This window comes from Pezoporus wallicus, unplaced genomic scaffold (genome assembly GCF_028554395.1).
Source record: "Pezoporus wallicus isolate ANWC-B61680 ecotype Strahan unplaced genomic scaffold, APGP_CSIRO_Pwel_v1 contig_787, whole genome shotgun sequence".
Lineage (NCBI taxonomy): Eukaryota > Metazoa > Chordata > Aves > Psittaciformes > Psittacidae > Pezoporus > Pezoporus wallicus.
This window is the reverse complement of record NW_026641881.1, coordinates 122,086-128,538: the sequence shown is the minus strand read 5'-3', so window position 1 is coordinate 128,538 and position 6,453 is coordinate 122,086.

Here is a 6,453-nt window from a genome sequence, read left to right as displayed (position 1 = left end):
TCGATTGTGTAGAAGACAACTTCCTTCTGCAAGTAATAGAGGAGCTGACAAGGAGAGGTGCCATGCTTGACCTCGTGCTTCACCAACAGGGAAGGGCTTGTTGGAAATGTGATGCTCCAGGGCAGCCTTGGATGCAGCGATCATGAGATGGTTGAATTTGAGATCCTCAGGACAGTGAGAAGAGCGTGCAGCAAGCTCACTGCCCTGGACTTCAAAAGAGCAGACTTTGGCCTCTTCAGGAACCTGCTTAGGAAGGTTCCATGGGATATAGCCCTAGAGGGCAGGGGGACCCAAGACTGTTGGATGAAATTCAAGAATCACCTACTGCAAGCTCAGGAGTGTTGCATCCCAACTAGAAGGAAGTGCAGCAGGAGGGCCAGGAGACCTCCTTGGATGGATAAGGAGCTCCTGAGGAAACTTCGAAGGGAAAAAGAGGCTTATAAAAGGTGGAAGGAAGGACAGGCAGCCTGGGAAGAGTACAGGTATGTTGTCTGGAAAGCTAGGGACCAGGTTAGGAAAGCTGAGGCCCAATTAGAATTAAACTTAACTAGGGGTGTGAAAGATAACAGGAAGGGATTCTATAGTTACATTGCAAATGAAAGACAGACTAGGGACAACGTAGGTCCTCTCTGGAAGCTATCAGGAGAACTGGCTACCCTGGATTTGAAGAAGGCTGAGGTTCTTAATGACTTCTTTGCCTCGGTCTTCACTGCCAGATGCTCTGACCACATCACCCAAGTCATGGAAGGCAGACGCAGGGACTGTGAGAATGAAGACCTTGCGCCCACTGTAGGAGAGGATCTGGTTCACGACCATCTTAAAACCTGAGCGTGCACAAGTCCATGGGACCTGATGAAATCCATCCGCGGGTCCTGAAGGAGCTGGTGAATGAAGTTGCTAAGCCACTGTCCATCATATCTGAAAAATCATGGCAGTCAGGTGAAGTTCCCGACGACTGGAAAAAGGGAAATATAACCCCCATTTTCAAGAAGGGAAAATGAATGACCCAGGGAATTACAGACCAGTCAGTCTCACCTCTGTGCCTGGCCAAATCTTGGAGCAGATTCTCCTGGAAAGGCATGCTAAGGCACGTGAAAAACAACAAGGTGCTTGGTGACAGCCAGCATGGCTTCACTAAGGGGAAATCCTGCCTGACCAATTTGGTGGCCTTCTATGATGGGGCTAGGGAACTGATGGACAGGGATAGAGCATTTGATGTCATCTACCTGGACTTGTGCAAAGCGTTCGACGCTGTCCCACACGACATCCCTGTCTCTAAATTGGAGAGATAGTTTCATAGGTGGAACGCTCGGTGGATAAAGAACTGGCTGGATGGCCGCATGCAAACAGTTGTGGTCAATGGCTCAGTGTCCAGCTGGAGACCAGTAACAAGTGGTGTCCTTCAGGGATCGGTGTTGGGACTGGTTCAACATCTTTGTCTGATGAACAGAGAAGAGATTCAGAGTAGCCCTGAAGAGAAGGACTTGGAGGTATTGGTAGATGAGAAACTGAACATGAGCCGGCTTCAGTGTGCGCTCGTAGCCCAGAAAGCCAACCATATCCTGGGCCGCATCAAAAGAAGCATGACCAGCAGGTCGAAGGAGGTGATCCTGCCCCTCTACTCTGCTCTCATGAGACCTCACCTGGGGTATTGTGTGCAGTTCTGGCGTCCTCAATATAAAAAGGACATGGAACTGTTGGAACAAATCCAGAGGAGGGCCACGAGGATGATCAGGGGACTGGAGCACCTCCCGTATGAAGACAGGCTGAGAAAATTGGGGCTGTTCAGCCTGGAGAAGAGAAGGCTGTGTGGAGACCTCATAGCAGCCTTCCAGTATCTGAAGGGGGCCTATAAGAATGCTGCGGAGGGACTCTTCATTAGGGACTGTAGTGATAGGACAAGGAGTAATGGGTTAAAACTTAAACAGGGGAAGTTTAGATTGGATATAAGGAGGAAGTTCTTTACTGTAAGGGTGGTGAGGCACTGGAATGGGTTGCCCAGGGAGGCTGTGGCAAGCGGTGTTCAAGGCCAGGCTGGACAGAGCCTTGGGTAGCATGGTTTAGTGTGAGGTGTCCCTGCCCATGGCAGGGGTTTGGAACTAGATGATCTTAAGGTCCTTTCCAATCCTAACTATTCTGTGATTCTATGCCAGTCTCTCACAGGCAGTTTTCTGTCCCATATACATTTACCTGAATCATCACTAACTCTTGCAAACAGCAGTTCTTTCAGTTCTGTAAAACAGGAAATCCAATGACAAAACCTGCTAATGCCTTAGCAAATTCCAACACAGAGTTCTGCGTGATCTGCTGCACACGACCTCCCACAAATTCAGGCAGTGAAGGTAAGGTGAACTGCAGGGTCAGCTTTAAATCCATCTGTGATGGGTGCTCTCAACTCTTGACCAAAGTTGAGGTCTTCTGGTTCAGTGTCCGAAGGAAGCAAACACTTCAGCTATAACCAAGCCAAAAACTTCTCTAGTTCCAGCCTGTTCTCTGAAACTCCGCACAGGAACAGGGTGTCATGGTGAGCACTGATGCATATGGGCTTGGAAACCGAACACCAGCTGTGCAATTAACATGTGAATAGCAGGTGGTTCTTCCAAGACTCACTTATCAAGGAACAAAGAATGTTGTGAGTACAAGGAGTCTCATGTTTACCTTTTCCATATTATGTAATTTGACTGCAAGCCAACCACTTTATTCCATGAACACAACAGCCTGAAGTGAGCCTTCTTTGAGCTCTCTCTGCTAAGCAGCTGACTGCATGCTGGTGATCTCCCCTTGAACTGGAACACCTCTCAAGGTTACTCCTTGAGGCTGAGAGACCCCTTACCAACTGCAGATCTTTGGTACGTGACCTGTATCACACACAACCTCGTATTATACTGCACTATTTTTTGTGTTGGTAACTTTGAATCATTATTATATCCTCTCTCTGCTGTAACAGAGTGAACCTTGCTATCAAACTTTGTCTTATCTCACTTTCACAACATCTTACTTCAATTAAACCACTTTTGCTGACATCTTTGGTGCTGGTTCTTCAAGCAGTCTGCAACATCACCTTCTTTGCACAAGGATCCAACACCACATATTTGCACACCCATCTGTTGTTCCGTTTCAGAGCCACCTCCTACATCTGCACTAAGTGTTACCTTACGTAGCTTTTTTCTCTCTCATACCACACTGCAAGGATCTCTGTCCCAGACTGCACAACACGACACTGAAATGAGGCACACTGGATTTCTCAAGGACTTCTCTTTGTGTCATAAACATGGAGAGGGATGTGTGGGAGACTGATCTGAAATCAGACTTCACTGTCCATTGTCTCGAAGATTGGTATGAGAAGCTGAGATGGAATTCCACCTATCTTTTGTTTCAGAGATATGTGGGAGGAATTGTGTTAAGACTCCAATATCCATTGCCTGGGAGAAGGGTGTGAGGAGCTGAGCTGGGACTCCACTGTCCATTGCCTGAGGAAAGAGTGGGAAAGTGCTAAGACTCTTCTGTACATTACAGAGGATTGGTATGAGGAATTGCTGCCTGTTTTCCCAAGAACTGCTGCAGTTGAAGAGCTGGCTGCAAGACCAGGGAAACTGGTCCACCAGGAGTCATAGAATCATAGAACAGTTAGCATTGGAAAGGACCTTAAGATCGTCTAGTTCCACCCCCCATGCCATGGGCAAGGACACCTAAACCATTTCACCCAAGGCTCTTTCCTTCTGAGTTTCCTCAGGAGCTCCTTATCCATCCAAGGAGGTCTCCTGGCCCTCCTGCTGCACTTCCTTCTAGTTGGGATGCAGCACTCCTGAGCTTGCAGTAGGTGATTCTTGAATATCAACTAACAGTCTTGGGTCCCCCTGCCCTCTAGGGCTATATCCCATGGAACCTTCCTAAGCAGGTTCCTGAAGAGGCCAAAGTCTGCTCTCTTGAAGTCCAGGGCAGTGAGCTTGCTGCACGCTCTTCTCACTGTCCTGAGGATCTCAAATTCAACCATCTCATGATCGCTGCATCCAAGGCTGCCCTGGAGCATCACATTTCCAACAAGCCCTTCCCTGTTGGTGAGCATGAGGTCAAGCATGGCACCTCTCCTTGTCGGCTCCTCTATTACTTGCAGAAGGAAGTTGTCTTCTACACAATCGAGGAACCTCCTGGATTGCTTGTGCTGGGCCGTACCGTTGCTCCAACAGATATCAGGGTAGTTGAAGTCTCCCATAAGGACAAGGGCCTGCAAGCTTGAGGCTGGTTCCTATCTATCTATAAAACATAGCCTTGGAGTAGAGATTTCAAGCCTCTAGCTATATGGCAAACTGAAAGAGAAGCAAGAACAAGTGCTTGGCCCTGAGGCCAAGAGGCAACAGATGACTTATGTCTATGTGGCTTTGGGTTACTCCTCTTTTAATTGGGCTGCATCTTTGCTGCGTAACTGTGGAAAAATGTGATACCTGTGGCCCTAAGCTGGTTTTTGCGTTTGTTTTGGATGCTTCAAGTTTAAAAAACATGGACTTGTGCTGCAACACACAATGCTCTCAAATTTCTCAACAGTCTCGCCATGCATGATAGTTTAAGCTTGTTAAAAGTGGACCTTCAACAGAGACAACAGACCTGTAAACCATTCTGCTTAGAATGAAACCTCAGTTCTTCTCTCCCATGGCCCTGTTTGACATACTGTGGTTCTGATTTTGCCTGAAGCCACTGCTGTTCAAAGAGCTTGCAGAATCATTGCACCTGTGAGAAACAGGAAGAGGAAATCTCCCAGTGGTGTGTGTGTTGTCCTATTCCTACAGTCCCCAATGAAGAGTCCCTCCCCAGCATCCTTATAGGCCGTCTTCAGATCCTGAAAGGCTGCTATGAGGTCTCCATGCAGCCTTCTCTTCTCCAGGCTGAAAATGTGTAATACATGACATAAAGAACAGAGGTACTCCCACCAACTCCTTATAAAAGGGGGAAAAGTTAATCACAAAAGGGAGCCATTGCCATGAGGATGACTCCAGAAGAACCTGTGAGAAGCAGGAAGAGGAAACGTCCCAGTGGTGTGTATGAAGACCTGCAGAGCCGCAAGCTGCTCCCACTATTGCGTATGCTTTGCATTACATGGTGTCCATTTGACATCTGCCACCACAGGCAGCGGGAGAGGATCAGCCCATACATGAGCTGTCAGGTTTACCAGCAAGGAAGCACCAGCAACGCCCTGCAGCAAGGACCTGTCATGATCGGTAGTCTTATATCTGCCACCTGGGGACAAGCCTGTCTTTGACCTCCTGCACAAAGGGAAGTGCTGACTGGTGGCACTGTCATGGTCCTGTCCTTAGCGTGCTGGCCAGGTATGAAGGCAGTGGAGGAGACTAAGCCAAAGGCCTGATGGCTGCGGAAGGCACTGCGCCCTGTCCCAGCCTTTCCTATGCATCCTCTGGATCAGCTGCTTGAAGAGATGTCACCCTGAGAGCCCCACACTGGGCACTTGTGAAAAACTAGGGACTATGGTATTGTTTATTAAGATTTATGCTAAGCCTGATGTAAAGATTAGACAACAAAAGAAAAGATAACCGTGGTCGCTTGTGCAGACTAAACCAGACACCGCTTGCGCAAGTTTTGAGGAAATATCTGCAAGTTTTGAGGAAATATCTGCAAGATGTTCTAAAAAAACTGGCAGACATATGGGTGGGGGCAACTATTGCTTTGCTTAAGTGCTTTACTTGCATAAGTTGACACCAAAATTACTTACAAACCGCAGGACGCTTACTAAGGGCTTTTGCAAAACAATTCTAAAAATTATTGCACAGCAAGTTGAAGACCATATATGGAAAAGGATATCTAAAGGTAACCGAGGAGGACTTCAAGCCTTCAGCCTCAAGGACCACCAGGAGGCAGAAAAAGACCCCCTAACAACAACTGGGGCATGCGCAGAGTACTCCGTTGAAGATACGAATGCGGAACTGGAGGACTGATAAAAAGGGACTGTTAGAACTGTTCGGCGCGGCAGTTGGTGGAACATAGACTCCCCTGTCGCCCAGCGCTGTCTTTGCTCATATTCTACTTGCTATAATTAATAAAATTTCAATTGGATTATGATCCGTTGTGGTCCCAATTTATTACAGCACTGATCGTGACCTCCCCATTATACCCAGCTCCTCACTCATTCCTACCTCCCCTGGTTAAGAGACGTGCAAAAACAAACGGGTGGCGATGGGAGGATGTAGGATGCCCGTTTCCTCGAGGGGGAAGTCTCTCGGGAAATGGCTGTCCGACAGCGGCCACCGACAGCGGCGGGCGCGGGTCTCGAACCTAGAATCCCGGTACGCCCGAAGGAGCGGGGGATGGGCCGAGGGCCCCCTCCCTCAGCACGTGATCGGTGGAGCGGCTGCGCTCCTCTGGCTCCGTTCCTTTCCTTTCCTTCCCCCGCTGGAGCCTCAGCCCATCAGCCCTGGGTGGGCTCACTTGGCTCCGCGCTTCTGC